Source organism: Canis lupus, chromosome 29, assembly GCF_003254725.2.
Source record: "Canis lupus dingo isolate Sandy chromosome 29, ASM325472v2, whole genome shotgun sequence".
NCBI classification, from domain to species: domain Eukaryota; kingdom Metazoa; phylum Chordata; class Mammalia; order Carnivora; family Canidae; genus Canis; species Canis lupus.
In genome coordinates, this window is record NC_064271.1 from 4260927 (window position 1) to 4284409 (window position 23483).

The window sequence follows — 23483 nt, forward strand, 5'->3', positions numbered from 1 at the left end:
TCATAAACTAAATTTTGCTTTTATTCACACAAGTAAATTACTGGTATGTGAGAACATTTAGTTCCTTTTGATCCTATTTTTCACTCAAAATCCTATTCTAACCTAATGGTAAAAAAAAAATCTTCAAGTAAATATTTAATCATTTCTTAAAAACTGGTTTAAAAAATTCTCTTGGTGATGTTGAATTTTTATTTTTCTTTTCAAAAGAACTGTAGACACTGATATAAGTCCTAAGTATATATAGATATATTTATAAGCAGTCTTGAATTTCTTAATATTAATATAAAAAGCCATAATGATCATAAAGTTTTGAGTACACTGTCTCAAAATCCTGATACAATTAATCTTAATACTGTCAATTTACACATAATCTCATGATGGTAGCTACCTTTAATTTGAGAAGTCCTTCACATACACTCAACTTGCAACAATTTCCACTTATAACAAGATTTCATTGTGTTCCCTTCCTCAGAGCTTTGGACTGGCAATGCATTTTTGTAGACTGTGCCACATGACTCTTGTTAGATGTCATTTCAATCCCAGGGAACACGTGGCAATGAAGAGAGGAAGCTCTGTGGCTGCTGAGAAGAGGTCCTGGGGTCCTCTCCATGAGGAGCCTTTTATCCTCAGTGGATGCTTCCTTTACAAAAATCAATTTTTTAAAAAAAATAACAAAGAGAAACTCAGGAAGTTGGAAAAGGCTAAACCCAGAAAATGAAACAACTGGAGGATGCCAGTATCTTAGAATGAAATTTGGCCAGATTGAAGAACAAAGAACCTTACACTGAATGCCCTTTCTTTGCTGATTCTGGCATCATTTTCTTTTAAACACAGGTTTGGATCAGCCCAAAATGGCAGCAAAAGCTGTCTTCCTGTTGTTATACAGGGAAAGGATGGGGACTATGAGTTGTGACACTGAAAGAATAGTTTACTTGTTTAAAGAATATTGAGATGGGATGTTCAAGTATTTGTTTTGTCTGTTCTGACCCTCTTTTTACTCTTATGATTTTCTTTTCATGTTTCTTTTCTTTTTTTTTAAAGGTTTTATTTATTTAATCATGACAGAGAGAGAGAGAGAGAGAGAAAAGCAAAGACATAGGCAGAGGGAGAAGCAGGCTCCATGCAGGGAGCCCGATGTAGGACTCAATCTCAGGTCTCCAGGATCACCCCCCGGGGGCTGAAGGCGGCACCAAACCGCTGGGCCATCGGGGCTGCCCCTTTTCATGTTTCTTAATTACTCAGAAAGAACAATCCAAAAAATAATTTTTTAAAAATGTAAGCTAATAAATGCAGTTTTTTACATCATTCAAGATGTCATACTAATTTTCTCAACCTTCTCTAAACCCTTTATTCTAGAAAAAATGAAAAATTTCTGAATCCTTCATTAGGGCACATTATCCCTGGTTCTAACTCTCCATCCCTGCCTATATGTCTCTTACTTAACTATCTTTGATTCTGTACAGAAAGCTAAAAAATTGAATTATGTGTCCCCTTTAGATTTAGGATACCTCTCTTGTCAGCCGTAGTCTTTCCCACCCCAACAAACACCACTCCTAAGGAAGAAGCAGACACAGTTTGCTTTCAGATCAAGAAACTGTTCTTTCTGAGAGTCAACTGCATGCTCATTCCCCATAGAGGAGGTGAGTTTTACAGGGATTTCCAGAGTCACTAGGAAGTGTACTGCAATAAAAGAAATCTTAGACCTGAGACCAGCTTGGTCAGCTTTATTAGGAAGTTCGTCTACTTTGAATCTCATTTTTCATTTCTGAGTTGTCACAGCTATTGTAGACTTCATCCTGTAACTTCGCACAACTGGCAAAGCTGAATATAAACCAAAGCCATATGTTTGTATCCTTTTGCCAAACGACTCCAGCAAATAGTTCTATTATTCCCTTAGGTAGACAACGTGTGCCAAGGATTTCTATTAGTCGCTGTACCACGGCCTCTGAGTCACAGCTTTGTGACATGAGGGGGCAATCGCCAGCTTTATGTTTTAGGAGACTTTTTTTTTGTATTTCTTAAATATGCTCTGTTTAAAGATAAGTCATAGTAAGTAATACCCTAAAAGGGCCTTAAAATTTTTTTCTTGCCCTAATATTGAGATGCTTGTGTATAAAATATATAATTGTTGGAAGACAAGCTCCTTCATTTAGGGATAAATTATTTTAAATAGGTTTTCCCCAAGGACAACTCCATTTCTTACTTTCCAGTGTTTGTAAGAATTAACTTTGAAAGTCATCTACAGTGCTTTTAAAAAATATGCATTTAAAATATTTCACTTGTTTATTCTTTTTCTTAAAGATTTTATTTATTTATTTATTTGGGAGCAGCAGAGGGAGAGGGAGAAGTAGGATCCTCACTGAACAGGGAGCCCAATGCAGGGCTCGATCCCAGGACCCTGGGATCATGACCTGAGCAGAAGGCAGATGCTTAACCAACTGAATCACCCAGGCGCCCCCACTCATTTATTCTTAATCCTTAAGTAAACTAATTTCTAATACAAATAGATTTTAAGATGATTTTCATGATGAACTTTTCTTTAAGAGTAAACATGTATGAACAGATAACATAAACCAATCAATACGCAAAAGGGTTTGTAGACTCAGAGGACTCTGCCTGTTTGATATTTTTAAATATTAAAGTGATCATGCTTCTGACAAAAATTCCAACTCTAAATTGAGTACTAACAATAAATTTCTTTCAAAGCGAACTCACAAAGTGCCCTTTATAAAGGAGAACTTTTATGTAAATGCTTTGATTGGATGCATTTTATTTCAATATATTTTTTAATAAAAAAATATTGCATTACCTCTCTTTTTCTCCAGGTAGCTTGTCTGCCAACTTGGTTTGCCCTGCTCTGTCAAAGTGACTAAATGTCTTTGTCCACTTCAGTGAGAAATCCTTAAATTCATTCTATTAAGATCAAAAATAAAAGAAGGGAGGTGTGTCAGGTCGGCCACATTAAACAAAAAAGCAGTAGTGAACAACAACGCATTGACACTTTTACCTGTAATCTGGTTGGGCTCTACCATAGACAGAACAAAAAATTTTATTCTACAATATCAATCAGAAAAAGACATTTTTAAAGGTAGCTAAGTTCATTTTTGTCTTAATTACTGAACTATATATATTATGTCTTCGATTTGGTAAACTGGATAAGAGGTACTGTCTGTTATCACTAGTGTTTTTACTTTTAACCACCAAAAGAAAAAGTTCAGACAAGATTTGGAAAGTGCTATACTCAAGAAATCACAAAAGACAGATTCAAAATTCATGCTTTCGTTGTTTAGAGTTCTTTTTAATGAGATGGTCATAAAATGTTGCTAACGTTTTTTTGCCAATGTTTTAACTTGTTTTCCATAGAAACAATTTGCCTTTGTTTTCCTGTGCATTCAGACATGACACGCAGAGCTGCTTCACCTCTATTTTGTCCCAGGGATGGGAACAGAATCTGTCTTCAGGCCATTTGGCCTTTGAGAGAAAACTTTGAAATTCAGTGTAGTATGCTCAGCATCCTAGGGAGGGGCTATTCATGCAAATACCACATACAGCAAGGCACATCTAAAGGGTTTACATCTGGCAGTTCTGGTACTTTAAAATACAAGCCACCAACCTTCCTTGCAGAAGATTTCTATCTTCCTGTATTTTACCCTTTGCAGTAGACTGAAGTGCTTGGCTTTTTAACCATAGATTTCTGTATCACTGGTAAGCTTTGACCAGACATTAAGCAGATGCTTCTTCAAGTCAACTGTAGTTCCTAGGGAAAAATAGGTATAAAACTCTCTCAAGTGATAGAGCAGATTATTGAACATGATGTAAGAATTGAAAAGTGGCACAGGAGCTTGGGAATTCTTAATTTATGTTTGATTGCAACTGGGAGGGAAAAAAACGGCTTTCTCTACAAATGCGTTTGGCTTATTCTACTTCACTCTCAGTTCAGAAAGAGTCTCGAAGCTTTCCACCTGCCTATTCCCTTTTGTTTGCCATACTCTAACCTAAAACAAAAGATCCTGGAAAACAGTCACACTGGTGAGCAAAGCTCTTTCTAAATCCTGAAAGTAATGGCTTTTTGTCTAATACCCTATCGTGTTATGTATTTATTAGCAATACATTTTCCATTTATTTTCTCAAAGATTGCCAATAAAGAACTGAATCACATAAGGGAGTAGCTGTAAACCCTCTGAGTTCCCTAATGTCAAACTCATTAGCATCCGAATAAGCACACAGCAGCACATCATCTGCACAATTGCAATTTTTTACTACTTTTAATAGCGTTTCTCAAAGGGCTCATTTTCAACTTTCTTCGGTGGTTAGTTGGTTCTCAGGGGAAAAGGAGCTTCCTGACGCTCGCAGCTTCCACTCAACAACCCGGCCGTTTGCTGTCAGATGCATCAGCCCTCTGCCCTAACCCCATCTGCTGTCTCTCCTCTCCCTGGGGAGTGGAGTGAAGGCAGCACAGCTGAGATCGACTTGGAGAAGTGCACAGAGGGCGCCAACAAAATATAAGTTTAGAAATATGATTTGACACAAAAGGGCCTGAGAAGTCCAAGTACACCAAAATACAAATGGGAAATTCGAGCTCTTCAGAGGTTCCCCACTCCATGTATCTATCATTAATAACTCCACCCCACCCCACCCCACCTCTGCTTTTTGGAAACACACTCTTGGCTGGTACCAAAAGGAATCTTCTGCTGAAATCAGTTCCCTCCATCCCTTACACATGTCCTCTTATCACAGCTAGGGGATACCTTTAAAAACCCACTGTTATTAATTGCCATACTTCGGTCTCTTTTCACTGATCTTAAACCATTTTGTAAAATTTCAGGACTTACAAATATATTCATAGAAAATAGACATTCTGGAACAGTTAACTTAAGACTTGGAATCTTGACCAAGTTTCCACAACTGACAAGACAGTTAGCTCTATCCCCCTACCAGGATGAACACTTTTCCACTAAAGCTCATATTTTTATGAAATGCCAATCTTAAAAGATAAAACTATATGACAACCACCAAAGTGTTACTAGCCTAATGGGCTACACAGTCCTTAAATGTGCTCTCTAATTAAGACATGGCTTTACTTGTTAAATGGAGTCATCACAAAGTACTTCATTTGTCTGCTTTACTATGTGCCAATAATTAGGGCCTCTCAGTTCTTTACAGCTGCTTCATGGGTGAGTACTTGCTTCTGAAAAAGACAGTTCCTTCAACCATTGATACAATAGAATGAATGTGCTGTGTTATTTTTTAAAATGGTATATCAGATTATATTTCAGTAGTGGTCCGGGGCTGGGTGAGTCAATGACCTAAAGTGATATGATATGTATGTCGGTTTTATCCTTAAGCAGAAAACCATAGATTTACTTATGGTTCCAAAAAAATGCAACAGTAAAAAAAAATTCTCCAAACTACACTTGAAGTGAAAATTTTGATTATGGGGCCAATAAATTTAATATGAAAGGTATGTCACACTTGTAGCCCTGTAATAACTGATAGGAGCTCACCATGACCACCAATTTCTTGTTTGGAATTTCTCACCAGTGGAACCAGACTGTTGTATTTCAGTCAGGATGGAAATGCAAGACAGGGTCCTCTCAGAAATTTGGAATGTTAACACAAACTGCAGAGACCACTCTCAGACTTCTTTTCTTAAGGAGTAAAAAATACAAACAGAAGAATGCCAGCATATTTACCTTAGCACTGCTATCCTTTGAGACTGTATCCCCACAACTTCTAACAGTCTTAATCTTCTGATCACTTTCAAAGATTAAAGTCTTCAACAATTGTTCATTAGGTGGAATGATGAGAAAGGTTGTTTATCTTGGCTCAGTTTATTTATTTATTTATTTATTTATTTATTTATTTATTTTTACTTATTGGTATGCTAAGGCAAGTCCTTTTACAGTCCAGGGTTTCAGGTTTATTTTTATATGAATCAGCATGATAATTCAACTTGGAGTCAAATTTTGTAGAAATTTTAATGATATCTTGACCTGGACAATCAAATTCTTTGTCTTACCATTTGCCATGGAACTCCATTAAATATCTAATGAAACTCTAAACCCCTTATTTTGGGATTTCTGATCAATGAGCTATAGAATTGGTTTTTTCATCATAGAGATTGTATATCTAGAAATAGATGCATAAAAATTATGTCAGCCTATTTCCACTGTATATTTACACCGTCAAAGAGGACTTTCTTCTGCTTAACTCTCCAGGTTGATTATTAGGGGAAATGCTTCATCGGCTGGAGCAAATGAAGAGAAGCAGTGAGTTTCGTTTAAGTTGTTTTAGACAAACCAAAACACTGTTTATTGGCCACCAGCCTTACTTTTACTTATCAGTCCCTGATGGTACTCCCGATCACAGCAGTGGTAGAAAAAAGTTTTGGCAAAACTGCAACTACTCTGCAGGAAAACCGGCTCCCATTGCAAACTGGGTCAATGGTATTGCTTACTTTTAGGGAGAGTGTCTGGATTTTAAATCATCACATATTCAACGAGACTAATTCTCTGATATTAGGAACCAAATTGCCTTTCATGATCCATTTTGAACATTTTTTGCTTCCCTGATTGATGACTGAAGTCCAAATATAATAAAAAGCCTTTGGGAACCTTGGGTGGCGCAGCGGTTTAGCGCCTGCCTTTGGTCCAGGGCGCGATCCTGGAGACCCGGGATCGAGTCCCACGTCGGGCTCCTGGTGCATGGAGCCTGCTTCTCCCTCTGCCTGTGTCTCTGCCTCTCTCTCTGTGTGTGTGACTATCATAAAAATTAAAAAAAAAAAAAAAAGCCTTCTTGGTATTCAGTAGAGTTTGTCGTTTTAAAAGAATAAAAATAAGATTTGTCAATGTACAAAATTTCCATGAATGGATTTAATTGATTTTTACTGGTTTGCTGGCTTTTTGAAATCTCTGCCCTCTAGAATCTTTCAAGGAATTTTAAGTACAAGGAGTGCTATGGCAACTCTGATCTCCACCCAGAAAATGCAATTTTTGCTTTGCAAATTGCTGAAGTCATACAGAGCATCAAAATAACTTCTGTTTTCTAGTGTGATAGATATGAAGTAATTGTACTTGTACCAGCAGTCATTATAGTATTTGTATTTGTCCTTCCAGTACCTGCAAAAAGTAAACACAGCCTTCTCCTTAAACTGGAAAGCAATGCCAAAAACTTGTGCAACACCCATATTTCTCCCTGCAAGAGGATTTAACTTTCACCTGATTTAAGTAACAAAATAGCCTTCAAAGATACTTAAAGCCTTGCTGCAATTAACATAACTGCATTTAGATGCCATTCATGACTGATAATTCCAACACCTTGTGGGGAGAAAAAAAAGTTGCATGCTGTAAACATTATAAACATATTCAAATAAGCTTAACACAATCTGCCATGCTTATTTCTGCCTAGATCATGGACCAGCGAAATGGTTAATGCAAATGGATTTATAATTTGCTTTGGGGGGCCAGTTTCTTCTCCTTATTTATTAGCCCAGCTGATGGGGCAGATTTGATGAGGCACTTCTGGAATAATTGAGTCATCACACAAAGAAGGCTGCTAGCATTCAGAGTGGTTTTATCAGCAGCAAGCAGGCCTGATTACTGACAATTACACTCTGATCCGGTGATGGAGGAGAAAGAGCCAACGAGTGGGAAATGTCCGTGTTTCTATCCAGGAATAATTTCTACATTCATTTTACATGCTAAGTGTTTCCTATCTCTGCATAATAAACTGTAAACAGGAATAGATGGCACAATGTCCCTTAATATTTCCTGGTAATGAAGACACAAATGTACAGTGAGTGCTGATAAATATAGATGAAACATAAGCTATTCTCCTAGTCGGTATTGTTACCTTTAAAACAAATGCATTTTTGTGGTAAAAGCATAATCATAGCTAATGCAAAAAAATGACAGAAGATTGAAACTGTCCTTGTAACTACATAGAAACTTTGTAAAAGTCCTGTTAATCACTGCTGCTTTAAAGGCTCCAGAGCTGAAGGTGAGATACTCGAAACCACATCATTTTGTTTCTCAACAGTCAACTGTGAAGAACTCCTTGGGCGACACAGCAGAGGACAACGCTGAAAGTGACCTCCATTAGCACTCCAAGAGAGCACGTTTCAACACAACACTGAGAAAACAATGAGGATGGCAGAAGGAGGCATCCTCACTAGCCTGGACTTCCCTTTCCTTTCCATGAGGCCTTTCAACAAAATCTTAGCCCCAAGATCATATGAATCTGTTGTGTAGAGCAAGGCACTGCTGTCTTCTAGAGTGGCATTTTTAACCACTTGCTTATGACATAGTTTATTAAGGTAACACCACCCTCAAAAATGCATCTCATGGGAATATCCTATTAAACTAGCTTTTGCTCTGACTCAAAATCTAGTTTGAAATGCCCAGAGAGAGGGAGTGTTCATTATTTCTTATGTGCTGCTGCACATTTTAGTGGGAAAAAGAGTTTAATTTCCTGTAATATCAAGGGTTTCCTCTTTAAAAAGCCAATCAGGTGCGAAGCCCCACATAATGAACCTGCTTGGATCTGTTTGCTTACTCTTTTTTCTAAAGCTCCTTCCTGACTGCCAAAGAAATAAAAGTTATCCTCTGTTCTCCTGTGGTAACTATGGAAACTCTGTTTTATTAAACTAACCACTTAACTTCAAGGCTTGTGTTGCAACACTAAATGTGCTATTGAGTAACTCTATACTAAACAACCTTACAATATCAAAACATTTTTAATAAAGTTCAAAGAGCACTTGTTGATTCAGAAATGAGGCTTTTTATTATATAAAGAGAATTTTCTCTACTTATTTTATTATATAGATTGTTATACAGTATGCTCAATATTTATGCTTAGACATTTTCAATTTTCCTGATCCATTTTAAAAAGATTCTTTAGAAATTTTTCCCCATAAGTCTGCTGCTTTTCCCAACAGTAACTATTTTTCATTAATATCTTTACCATATTCTGTAAATTTGAATTAAAAGAATAGTCACTTATCTTCACTATCTATGAAATATGGAATGATAGAAGCTACTGAAACTTAAAAGAAAGTGACATGACCCCCAATTGTTGAGGCCAATAGGGCACTGGATTTTTGCAGAATGATTTTCTGATTTTATTCTCAATGTAGTGCTGGATGGGCTTCTAGAAAATGATATTTCCTGAAGAACACATCCCTAGAGAGATTCAGAGAACTTTGACTAAAAAAAAAAAAAAAAAAAAAAAAAATGTCCCCAAAGGCCAATTGGAAAGTTACAAATACTTGAGAATGTACTTGGCCTGGCTAAATTATGTATTACAGCCATATTTTTATATAGTTACACAGCGGTCAAAGGGGACTAGATGGTCAACATTAAATAGCTAAAATTAAATGTTTAGAATCTATTTGGAACTTTCCAAGGAATTTTCCCCTTTGGTGTCAGAACTATAAAATCTTTCTGCAAAAAACATGACTTGTCACTTATGTAGTAGATCAAGTGACAGAATCTCACAGAATTCTGCATCCCAATTGTTTTTTTTTTAAAGATTTTATTTATTTATTCAAAAGAGACAGAAAGAGAGAGAGACAGAGACAGAGACATAGGCAGAGGGAGAAGCAGGCTCCATGCAGGGAACCCAACATGGGACTCGATCCCGGGACTCCAGGATCACACCCTGGTCCAAAGGCAGGTGCTAAACTGCTGAGCCACCCAGGGATCCTCCCAAATTGGGTTTTGATGGCACCTTCATCTTGATTTCTGTGTTGTGCCTGATATTACCACACGTCTATCTGATCTGCTCTGTGCTAGTGTAGGCTCATGGAAGTCAGAGGCTGATGTCTTGTTGACCTTTCACTGCAACATAATGCTGTGGCTATAGTAGGTGTTCAATACACGATTATTGGATTAAGTAAGCCAAAAAATACTTTTCAGATGCTTGAGATAATTTATATGAAAAATTATAGTTTATGATTTAAACTGGCCCTTTCATAAGAATAAAAGTCAAAGGTAAATTTAGAATATAGTCTTATTTCTTTCAAATTTAACAAGAAAACAATCTAAGAAGATCTCTAATTTATTTAAACTATTTCCAGTTCCTAGTTCTTCATCATTCATTTTCTTATTTGTAATGTGCCAGAATGTCCTATTATGCACTCAAACATTTTATTTTAAATGAGATTTATCCATATGCTCCAAACTGACAACTTTTATTTTAGAGATAAGATGGAACTCACTATGAGGGAAGACAAAAGCAATCTACTAGTTTTATCAAAACAGTAAAGTGATACAGTGTTTTCTAAATATATTTAGCTCACCTTTACCGAAATCTGGTTTAAATACTCACACACTCTCTTCCTTAGTCATCATGATGTGCTTATGAGGAGGTATTATCAATTTTACATGTGAAGAAAGGAAATGAAGTGAACTCATTACCTTACCCAGTATTCACACAGGTAGCAGGAGATAGAACCAGGCTCCGTATAACCATCTGCTCTTAAGTACTAGGCTCAGCATACTTTGGGACTGTCGAGTCAGCCCTCTCCCTAGAGCAGGGACCTTGCCTTCCATCCATTGACATTCCATTCCTCTTACCCTTGCTCAGTTAAACACAGATTCACTAACCATTCCAATAAAGCTACGTACTCATTTGCACCTTGAAAAATACAAACAAAAGCATCATGTGGAGAACTGTTTCTTTTTTTTCTCCTGTGGGGAGAGGTGTAGCAAAGCATAAGATGGAATTCTCAGAGTGGGTGGTAACCAGCATTAGGATCTACAAAATCAATATTCCAATTCCTAAAGACAAGCAGTCTTGGCTCCTGAGAAATTTTTCCCTTCTTTGTTCACACACATGAAATTTTTCACTGGATTTATATCACCAGCTGTAAAATATCTCCCATCTATTGGTTGGCTCATCTACTGTATTAGTTTTTTATTGCTGCTATAACAAATTTCTAAAAACTTATGGACTTAAAAAACCACAAGTATGTTCTCTTACGGCTCTGCAGGCCCTCAGTCTGGTACGGCCTCGCTTGGCTAAAATCAAATCAGGCTGCACTCCTTTCTAGAGGCAGAAAGAATTCATTTCCTTGCTCATTTGGGCTGTTGGCAGACTCCAGTTCCTTGCTGTTACAGGACTGAGGTCCCTGCTTTCTTGCTGGCTGTAAACTGAGAGCCAGTTCCGTTTTCAGTTTCTAGAGGTGGCTGAATTCCTTGGCTCATGGTTCTGTGCCTCCATCTTCAAAGCCAGCAATGGTGGGTTGACTTGAGTTTTTCTCATGTGGTATCTCCCTGACTCATTCTCCTACCCTTCTCTTAGGGAACATATGATTCATTGGGCCTACTTGGATAATTTTGCATAGCCTCCTCATCGCTAAATTCTTAATTTCATCACCTTCCTTTTGCCTTGTAAGACAACATATCCACAAAGTTCAGGAATTAGGATGCAGACATCTTTGGGGGGAGGGGGACATTATTCTGTCTAGCACATTCTTTAGCTACATATATGAATTCTGACTATGTTACTTTAACAAAGTATTAATGCTCTTCATATGAGCCATGTGAAGTCACAATCAGGATAATCAAGTGTATGCATGCCTCAAAAACAAAACAAAAAAAAAGGACGAATATAACACAAATTATCACGACAATACCAACATTAACAAAAGCGAACATCTTTGGTTGTCCCCCAGAACCAAGTTCCTCAACTTCTCAAGTTTTTGAAGGCTGCTGAAAAGTTAGGAATCTTTTCTCTTTGGGGGTAAAGTTTATTTTTAAATAGTCTTTACTTACCTTCCCTAATATTCATTGGATTTGAACTGGAGCATTTCCATTGCTACTGATGAGAAGCATCATTGGAGGAAAAATGGAAAGAAAAAAAAAAGAAAACTTAATTAAATGGCAATTATCTACAGCTTATTAACTATATAAAACAATCCTTTCAAGTAATTTACATACTGACTATTAGAGTATGGGTTGGGGTACTACCACTCTTGAATAGTCAAACGTAGTATTCATTCAAAAGAATCTCCCTCAACAGGAAAAACAGGTGTCTACTGTCATCAGAAAATGCTTTGTAGATTTGAGCCCCTTTGTATATAAATATATTTGAGAACCTTTTCTAGGGACACACCTGAGAGGGAAAGTCTTAAAAAAAAAAAAAAAAGAATCAGTGGTTTAACACTAATTTCTAATCAGATCCTACAGAAAGGAACAGCCCGCACGGCAGCTGTACTTTTCCCAGGGTTAATTACCTTTCACTGCTCTCTGCTAATGAGTCAGCTGTTCCTGTCACTGTGCACTACACTGGTTCATCTGGAGCTCTAGTTGTGGACAAACACCGAGTGACAGTCCTATTTACATACGGGGGTGTTTGTTGTGCAAAGATTTCAAGGGATTTTTTTTAAATCCTTTAATTTTCATGTGTTTCCATGCTAAAAATATTTTTACAAATAAGATTTTACTCAATCAACTATTCTTGTCCCCCCAGGCCACCAGATTTGCCTGTAGTCTGTGTAAAAGGCCAAATCCCTGGGAAGTGGCAAACTTCATCACTTCTACAGACAGCTTTGTCTTACTGATTCCTCAATATCGTTACCAATTACCCTATCAGGATGAGACAGCCTTGAAAGTTTGTAACTTTCTTCTTTTTCTAAAAAGATTGCTATAGAAAATTAAATTCGAAGACAGAAAGTAATTTAAGATAGAAGGATGCAAAACAAACAAAAAAGACACAAAACATACTTTAGGTTTATTTGTACATGAAACATGAACTAGAAAATTGAATTTTCAAAAAAATTTAGACATGAAAACTGCTTTCACCTAATATTTCTAGATCATTGTGGGATATGTATACATATACGTGTATGTAGATGCATGTGTGCATGTGCATATACATATACACACATATGATTTATTACACAGATAACAGCTCTGCTACCCAGATAATAGTTCTGCTCTTCATCTCATAATGTAGACACAGTGTACCTTTTTGTATTTTTTAACATTGCAGCCATGAGGTTTACACATCTCTGCTTCCTTTTTTATTCCAGAGGGGACTGAGAAGCAATATGCAAACATAAAGCATTTATCTAGGTCCATTTGACAACCTCCAAAATGCCCCTGAATAGAGGCTACTCTCCCCCTGGTAAGTTTCTTGCTTTAACCCTTAGAGCAATGGCTGGTCAGATTTAAGTATGCATAAGGATCACCTGGGTACCTTGTTAAAATGCAGGCCCTGATTCTGACACCCTGATGTCCTGCATTCCTAATAAGGGGCCAGGTACTCCTGCTGGTCCATGGACCACCCTTTGATGAGCAAAGTGTCACAGCAGTGATTCTTAAACTTCAGCCAGTGTCAGAATCACTTGGAGGGCTTGTTAAAGCACAGGCTACTGATTTAGTACTTCTGGAGTGGGGCATGAGAATGTACATTTCTAGCAAGCTCCCAGATGATGTAGTCACTGATGGTTTGGGGATCACACTTTGAGAAGCATCACCTTAGATATTCACTATTAAATGCACAGAAGAATCCTAATTCCCAAAGGCAAAATATATCCACATGGAACAGAAGCATTGCCACCTTATTCTAGAGATATTTATTTGCTCTATTTTACTATTTTACGATAGAAAGAAACATAAAAAAGTGAATGTTCTGGTCCATCTTTAAATACATTCTGAGAACCACTTTATAGCTTATTGAACTTGATCTTCCCTTCAGATGAAGCCATTCATGTCAAGAAAGAAATAGCAATTAAGTACTTCTTCATTACAGGTGCCATTATCAAATGTAAGCTCACAAATTACAAATCTAAGACTGCACAATATTTAAACTTGGCAAAAGCAAATAAAATATGGAATGAGTTAATTTAAAATCATATAATAAAAACAGATTTCAATGTCAAGTAATGATGAAAATTTCTTTGAGACTTCAATGTTTACCAGTCCTAGTAAACTCTGACATTTGCTACCTGGTACAACGAGTTTCTCATAAACACCATGAGAAGTATTCTCTTTTGATCATTGCTATTTTGAAGAACACACTATCTTGAAATCTCCTTAAAAGACAAAAAATTTAAAAAACCTTTTAGTCTAATACTAAAAATACGTTTGCATTTCTGTTCATGTAAATATCTCAGTGCTAAAGCTCTTAAAAGGGCATTTTGCAACATCATTTATAAAAATAATACATATCTTAGATAATAAGAAAAAAATATATAGAATGAAACCTTGTTGGGTGTGATTTAGCAAAGAGATGGAGGATGAGTCTCCCAAATGCCAGGTTTCTCACTGAACAGAAGTTAGGTGCTTTAGCATTGATTTACTCAGGCCAGGAAAAGCTACTCAGTAACCTGAAACATGGACTTATTACATCGTACTCCAGTAAAGCTGGGAAAATATGGCACGATGTAAGAAATATCAGTAAGCACAGGAGAAAGATCTTGCAATGAACCACAACCCCTTTGGAATTCTTGCTACCACCTATTTGGTTTTGCTATCTTACTGATTTCTTTTTAAACAATGCTATTTTAAAAATATCAATCTCATTAAGTGCAAGAAAATGATAATATCACAAATAAGGAATTTGATTAATATCAGTGTAACCAGCCCTCTTGATATAGAACAGTATTATTTAATAAGTTCATTAACATATTTACACAAGTGTTTATTAAGCACCAATTCTTCTGGAGAAGAGGGAAAAACATTTATGTAAATAGGTGGAGTCTTAGTGAGTGGAGAGGGGTGTATGATGTGTGCCACTCTAATGGTACAGATATACCTGCTGTACAAATCAAAGAGGCAATAAAATGAAATTCTTTGAGGAGATGTGGGTGCTGAATTTATTTTTTGGTAACATGGAAGGACAATCTGATGAGTTTGACAAGAATCCTCCCCTGGAAGCACAAATATCAGGGTATATAATTTGAGTGAAGAACTCATAATCATACACATTGAGAATGAAAATGCACATTGTTGTCATGGGCCGAGCCTGCATGTGAATATCCAGATCCTAACTGATCTTTCTCCTTGGATGGTTTTTAAGACTTACAATGAATCAGACTAAATATGTGCCTTTGGTCATTTGAACATCTGGTTTTATAGTTGTCTCATGTGATTAATCAGAGGTCAGTACAGTTCACATCAGGTATTTTGTCCTATGCTTATCCAATTCCAGTCTATTATATTTATTGGTTTTCACTGGCCAATTGGTTTCTCTTTATGTCAGTGTTTCATTAGCTGTGGCAGATTACTGAGGGAATCTGACCTGAATTTTCTGTCAGAGGTAACAGACTACATATTTTTGGCTACGTTAAATTTTTCCCCAAAAAGCGCATGTGGTAAGAAAATGCCTTGGAATATCTATGGCATCCCTTCTAATATAATCTAATATGCACACTGTGTTGTCATAGTGAATGATAAGAGTGCTTGTGAAATGAAGGCTTTACATCAGAGATCTGTGTGAGTTCCCTTTCATGAGGTTAACCCCTCCTGCCCCAAGTCTGGGTTCTGCGTTCCTGTAAGCTTTGCCTACCTCACATAGCAGCTGGCCCACCAGGACGAATCACTGTTGACATAGTCATCATCTGCTCTAGATTGGATGCTCCTGCAGGGCAAGGGCAATCTCCTTTTTGCTTCCCTTCATAGATAAAGTGCTCAACAAAAATGTTGACTGAGTGCCAGTTGACTAGTTATTAAGAAAACCGGGAACCATGACAAATTCACTACCTCTGTGATATGAATTTTAGGAAAACAATGGATGAAATATTTGGAGATAAATAGGAAAATAGCTATATGATGTAGCAAAAAGTCATGCTGGTGAAAACACACGTTAGAGATTAGCTAAGAGTAATAAATGTAATGCTGTAAAGTAGATTATTGAACTATTGATATTTCTAAAGACTAGCGAAGTAGAAAATAATAATTTTATAAACAGTTTGCTTATAAATTGAGATTAATTTTACAAACAAACAAACAAAAAAAGACCAAAGCATAGGCAATACTACTACATCCTACCTAAGCCACTTGAAGGCAAAAGGAAGGTGTTAAAATTTAAGGACTACCACTGCCAGTTCAACATGTTAAAATTAAGAGAGCTGCACATTACAAATGGCTAAAAAGATTAAGTGGAGCAGTTTTCAAAAACATGAAATAACATAAAAAGATAACACAAGAAACATAATATTTATCATGAAAATATAAATGACTGTTGTACGAGGCCTACTGATCTCAAGTTAGTGGAGGTGGGGAGGATAGAAAGTAGTAAGATGATGCTTCGAGTGAAATAAATTTAGGAGAGAAAAGTAAAAATAAAATCAGGTGAGTCTTTCAGCTGTCATTGCCATTAGTTTGTGCATTGACACTGACTCAGGCACCAGACCAGGCATTTTATGTTTCCATTATCTTATTTAAACCTCACAACAACCTAAGGACATTGATATCATTGTTTTTCCCAATTGAAGTTGAGCAAACTTAGGTCACACTGCTAGTAAGAGCTACTAAATCACATCTGATGCCAATGTTTTTCCTGCTATGTAGCACTCGCTAAAAATGCACTGTGACACTAGACAACTCTGTCTTTCGAGCAAACCATAGAAAGATCCACAATGATAAATGGGGTCAAGGAATATAAGTTTTTGTGCTGCATTTAGACTGGATATAGGCTGGACAGAATGTTCAGAGAATCAGTAATAAACACAAAGATAATAGAGACACTGAAGTATGGTTTGGAAAAAACCGTAAAGCCAGTACGTAGGGAATACAGTGATAAATGATCTAGGAAATGTTTTGTCGATGACTGGAGATCCTGAGCACTGGCCCAAGGCAGCAGATTTAGAGAGTGCCATGCTTTGTCGCTGAGTTAACACTGACGCAACTTGAGATCCTAATTGTAGCACCTGCTAGTTCTTGATCTCAGAACTATGTAACCTCCCTAATATTCAGGTGCTTCATCTAATAAAAAGGTGCAATAACGGAACCTCCCTCTAGACCTGTGAGGATTACATGAGGTGTCACACATAACAGGCAAGTCACACAGTAGAAATTCTGCAAAATTCCATGACCTAAAAAGAGATCACTTCTTAAACAAAGCCCACAGGTAAGTAGTACTTCGTTCATAACGCTGTGTGGTCATGGTGAGGACATGTCTTGATGACATTGATTAAATCTTTGGATGCTAAACAGACAATTTTCTTCAAGAGAATATGCAGTTACTAGGAACATTCATTAAATATTCAGTCAAAAATATTAGTCGACTTTTTAATTTTACTATTCTTTGTGGTAGATACCGCTATAAATGTTTTATGCATATTAGTTGTTAACTCAATTTGCACGACAACTATATGGATTAGGGATTATTTATTATTCCCATCTTTCAAATGAGAAGCTTAAAACAGAGAAATATTTGCCCAGAGTCACGCAGCTAGTGAGCAGCCTGCTGGGAATCGAACTCTAGCTCCAAGGTGCATGTGTTTAATCACAACAGTCTGTCATCATCATCATGAGATAGGTGATAGAGAAGCAGGGATAGGCAGCAGAAATTGTATTCCAGCATGGGAATCAAACCAAAAGCCAAGGAAACAAAAAATATACAATACAATCTAAAGCAATGATAAGTGTTATTGGAAAACAAGGCAGGCTGAAAGATAGGGGGTATTTCAGATTGAAGTAGAAATAATCTTTATTCACTTGAGAAAGAGTAGGAAAACCATGTGCCTGGGGTGAAAACAAAGCCTTCGTATCTAGAATATATAAAGAATGATTGCAACTCAATAAGAGAAAGACAGGGGATCCCTGGGTGGCGCAGCGGTTTAGCGCCTGCCTTTGGCCCAGGGCGTGATCCTGGAGACCCGGGATCGAATCCCACGTCGGGCTCCCAGTGCATGGAGCCTGCTTCTCCCTCTGCCTATGTCTCTGCCTCTCTCTCTCTCTCTCTCTGTGTGTGTGACTATCATAAATTAAAAAAAAATAATAATAATAATAATAAAAAAATAAGAGAAAGACAAATCACCCAATTAAAAATGGGCAAAAGGACTTGAATAGACACGTCTTCAAAAAAGACATACAAATGAACAATAAGCACATGAAAAGGTGTTCAATATTATTAGTCACTAGGGATGTGCAATTCAAAACCACAATGAAATGCCACTTTATACCTGGTAGGATAGCAATAATGAAAAAGACTGACAATAACAAGGGTTGGTGAGGATATGGTGGCATCTTGGACCTTCATACACTGTTGATGGGAATGCCATTTTGTTGCAGAGTCTTTTCCAATGCAACTGCATTGGAAAATAATCAGGCAGTTCTTCTAATTGTTAAACATAGTTACTATATAATTCATAGATTCAACTCCCAGGTATATGCACAAGAGAAATGACAACATGTCCACATAAACACCCCAAATGTCCATAAACTAATGAGTGGATAAAATGTAGTATATCCAATCAAGGGAATATTATCCAGCAATAATAAGGAATGAAGTAACGTTATGTACTGAAAGATAGGTGAGCCTTGAAGACGTGCTAAGTGAAAGAAGCCAGTCACAGAAGATGACATGTTGTATGATTCCATTTATATGAGATTTCCAGAATAGGCATAGCTATAGATACATAAAGAATAGGCATAGCTACAGAAACATGAGGTAGATTAGTAGTTACCTAGAGCCTGGGGTGGAGGGAGGATTGCAGGGTGATGGCTAAGGGGGTGCAGAGTTTCTTTGGGGGAAGCAAAATATTCTAAAACTAATTATGGTGCTGAAAATACTAAAGACTATTGAACTGTACACCTCATATTGTATGGTATGTGGATCATACCTCAATTAAGCATGTTTTATAAAACAGTGGAGCCATACAGACTATTGAAAAGAGTCTGCATTTTAAGTATGATGGGACGTCATGAATGACCAAGCAGAGGAGTGATCAGAAGGAAATCAGTTTCTAGGCCATGGCAGTCATCTGGCTGTGTAAAGGGGGTCTTTGTCTGGGACAGAGGTAGTAAAAGTAAGAAAGCTAACAGTTGGAAGTTCTGTCTCCAGGATAAAATAAGGTAAAAATACCAAAAGAAAAGATACTAAGACCAGAAATGTATCTACTGTCTGTTATGATCTAAACTCATTGCTCCTAACATGTCTGACACTGTCCTGCATGGAGAGAAGCCATTCTCATCCTCTGCTCTTCATCCCTTCCTGCTCCTGGCTCCAGAGGAAAGGACACTCTCCATTTCCCCTTTACTCTTCCTAATTTAAAAGGAGTTCAAATCAGAGAGGAATGTCCCTAGATCTTCTGGTTCCCATTAGTCTTCTGAGTTTCTATGCCAATATCAATTATAGGGATCCCTGGGTGGCGCAGCGGTTTAGCGCCTGCCTTTGGCCCAGGGCGCGATCCTGGAGACCCAGGATCGAATCCCACGTCAGGCTCCCGGTGCATGGAGCCTGCTTCTCCCTCTGCCTGTGTCTCTGCCTCTCTCTCTCTCTCTCTGTGTGTGACTATCATAAATAAATAAATTAAAAAAAAATTAAAAAAAATATCAATTATAAATAACACTTAGGAATTAAGTAAAGCCTTTTGTTTTTAATCATATGATGTGAATCTAATGATAAAAACTAGCATGTTAAAATCATTTATAGTCTAAAACCATTTTACACAGAGTTGATATCAAATTTGTTGCCTAATTTTTCAGGGGATGTTGAGGCTATCAACTCTGAATGTCTTGGCCTCTCATCTCTACACTTACAAATTTATTTCTGTCTCCACTGCTCCCTTTGCTCTAGTTTTAGAGGAAGAGGCTTTCTCCTTCCAAGGGCAGGTTCTCCATTGAGCTCTATTGCATTTGCTTCTTACTTCATCTAACTGGTTTTTCTTACATACCTTTAAATTTTTCAGTCTTCTTAATCTCTCTGGTTCCTTCTCTTTAGCATATAAGTATATATTGCTAACTCTGTTCTTGAGAGTCAAACTTCTTAAAGTCCCCAGAGGCTTTTTGTTCTCACTTTCCCTTCCCTACACAACCCATAGCCATCTGGCTTTCAAGCCCTGATTCCACTGAAGTTTCTCGGCTAAGATCACCTGTGACTTCCTACTTGACATATTTTGTGCTGCATTTTCAGTCTGTGCTCTGAGTAATTAGCAGTATTGCTGAGTCTTTCCTTAAGAAATTGTATCTTTGTTTTGTCTGTCACTCTGGATTTCTTCGGTGTTCTTCTTCATTGGTTCTCCTTTTCCCATTTACATATTGATATTCCCAGGGTTCCTAATTTTGGTCCCTTCCTCACTATAGTCTCCTCAGAAGCTACATCCTAATGTCCATCTCTCCATTCCAACTAAATCTCACTCTTGAATTCCTGATGCACTGGCCCACTGTATAGCAAACATCACCACCTGCTTGTCTTATATTTAATGTGCACATCATCTTTTCCTCAAAATAACCTCTTCCTTCTGAGTCTCCTATCTTGGTTAACCATCCACACACTGTAATCCAAGCCAGATGGTTGTCATTTATGACTTGTCACCAGTTTTCAAATCTATGTCCTGGGTTTGCCTCTTGCAGAGCACAGATCCCACTGTATTCTGAATATCAGTATGCTGTGTCACCTACTATGCTGTGATGTCTTACAGTGCTTAGGTTGTGTCTACACTGCTTGACGCAGTTGCTGGAACATAGTAGATTCTTCGTGTTTTTTGAATGAATAGATTCAAGACTCTTTAAATGCTTCTTTGAAATCTTCCCTGATGTTACCTCCAAGTGAAGTGGTCATTCTGTTCTTCAGGCCATAAATTTACCTTTTAGAGGAGAAATGGAATTGGCAATGCCTGATGAGATGCTCTGGCCCATATGCATTAGGGTTGAGTGGCAGAGTGGAATTGCATGTGACCACAGACTATTTTATCTTCGCATAGGCCATTATGATACACGAGCCTACATAAACTGTTCACAATGTTTTAGTATTGATATACACATTTTTCACTTGACTCTATTGGAAAATTTAGTACATGTAAAATACAAAAATATCTGAAAACGTATCTAGCTAGAATAAAATGTTTTATTTATTTATTTACTTACTTACTTATTAATTTTTTAAGTTGGCTCCATACCCAGCATGGACCCCAACGAGGGGCTTGAACTCATGACCCTGAGTTCAAGACCTGAGCTGAGATTAAGAGTCGACACTTAATCCACTGAGGTACTGAGGCACACCTGGAATAAAATATTTTAATCTCTTGTGAACTTAATGTAACCCTAGGAGAGGTTTTATTGTAACTAAAACTCTTCATTTTTATATTCTTTCTTTCTTTAACAATCACTTGTGCATTTCTCACAATGTTCAAAGCTTTTTCAGTAGATTCTGAGAATTAAATGATTTTAAATACAGTTTCTCTTCTAAAGCCTTTTTATCAAATATCACTAACTTGACTCCTTTTAGTTACTATTATATTTTCAATATGATATTTGCAAAAGATCCAAAAATGCTTTTACTTTAATATTCTATAGTGATTTAAGGAAACTACATGAGTATTGTGACAATAACTTCCTAATTAAGATCTAAAATGCAAAAATAAATACTATCTATCTATCTATCTATCTATCTATCTATCTATCATCTATCTCTCTATATATCTGCAACTGTAATCTATGTTTCCAAATATTTTTTTAAGCGAAGTGAAACCTTAACAAGCCCATAGATAGAAGGCACAGAGGTCAAATGTGCAGCAGTTAGTGCGCCCTGCCTGAGGCCATAGGTCAATCAGAGCTCTGACCCTGCAGCCATGGATTCCCTGGCAGCTTGCCCCACTGCCCCATGGCACAGTCTTCTCATCTATGAAAAGAGGCTGATAACAGAACTTCACTTTACCCTATAGGCTGTTGCTCTGGTTGTGGCTGTTGTGTGAATTAAAAGAATTCATAGACGGAAAGTACTTAGAAGAGTGGTTGGCACCATGTCAGTACTATCTTATTATTATAATAGAAAAACACATGTCTTCTGCTTGACACCAAACTACTCAGAGGAAGAATTCAATTATCAGACCTTTTTAAGTATCAATGTTGATGCTCACAGATTCTGTGAGCTAAGATTTCTGGCTATTTGGCCAAATGTTTAACTTTTGATCTGATGTTTAGCATCAGAGCTAAAGCTCATTCGGTTCTTAGCGTAGGTTATTTCTGATATCAAGGTTAATTGGCATGCTAAATATGTATGTCTTAGAGAGGTGTAATAAAGGTTTATGCTGTCTCTGAATTATTTTTCAAACTGATAGGATGTTTTCATTATAAAAAGTTCACAGAGTTATAGAATTTGGGGAATGAAAGGACCATAGGGGTTACGTCACCCAGCATAACCCTTACTATGACAAATGTTATCAGTAAGGAAAATAAAGCAACTTGCCAAGTCCCAATCATTCGACTACTAAATGACATTTAACTACGAGTGGAACCCAGACATACTTGAGATCTACTGTCATTTGACACAAAGTTGCTGACATTGTTTTCTGTTTTTTTTTTAATACTTTGTGCTCAGACACCATATAGCATAGGGACACATTAAGAGAATGGATTTAGAGAGCAGTTAGATTTTGGGCTCAAGCTTCAATCCTGGTGGTGACCTAAGGAAAAAAACTTCTTAATGTCTCCGTTTCAGTTGCTTCATCTGCAAAAAGGAGACAGGAGTGGAAATGCTGAGTATTGAATTATATAATACCTATAAGGAATTTAACAGCATAGGTGGCTCAGTGTAAGCACCTGGTAAATGTTAAGGGTTATTATTATTACTGTTGTCATATATATCATCGTTGTTGTTTTTTTAATTTATTAATTTATTTATTTATGATAGTCACATAGGGAGAGAGAGAGAGAGGCAGAGACACAGGCAGAGGGAGAAGCAGGCTCCATGCACCGGGAGCCCGACGTGGGATTCGATCCCGAGTCTCCAGGATCCCGCCCTGAGCCAAAGGCAGGCGCTAAACCGCTGCGCCACCCAGGGATCCCTATATCATCGTTGTTATGAAAAAAATTCATATGCACGTTTGTACCAAAAGTTATTTTTCTTATTTGCCAAACCCTAATAGTTCTTGAATTAACGATTTACCCAAGTCAAGTCAGAATCCTTCAGCTACTTAATGATATTTAACTATGAATGGTGTGTGTGTGTCTGTGCGTGCATGTGTGAGGTGGGAGACGTATATGTGCACATTTCCATTATTTGACAGAGCCAAGATCTGAGATCCCATGGCTTTTTCAAATTCCCCTCATCTCACTTGCAATCTGCTGTGATATGGCCTGTATATCAACTCTAATCTGCAAATCTTGGCCCTTGGAATCCTCAGGTTGATAAGGTTTACAGAAGATAAGGATTACAGAAGAAATGGTTCCAAGGAACTAAGTGAATCAGGTATAGAACACCAGCAAACTTCAAACGTTTATGGTAGCAAATAAGGACCCCAGGAAGATACCTGCCATGGGAAATCTGATCAGTTCATGATTTCATACAAAAACAACAACAACAAACACTTG

The 23483-nt window shown here is 37.2% G+C and overlaps 1 protein-coding gene across 3 annotated transcripts in view; it reads right to left on the reverse strand.

Moving 5' to 3' along the window:
• The window catches only part of ST18 (ST18 C2H2C-type zinc finger transcription factor), a 145611-nt gene that overhangs the window by 111943 nt on the left and 10185 nt on the right, over positions 1 to 23483 (reverse strand). For 2 of the 3 annotated variants that reach the window (XM_025477725.3, XM_035708329.2), the window contains exons 1-2: positions 3614 to 3650; positions 2810 to 2913 (exon numbers count right to left, since the gene is read on the reverse strand). The gene's annotated coding sequence lies outside the window, so the exon portion shown is untranslated. Of the gene's footprint in view, positions 1 to 2809; positions 2914 to 3613; positions 3651 to 11774; positions 11821 to 23483 lie in introns of those variants that run through there. The other variant, XM_035708335.2, reaches the window with a different exon arrangement.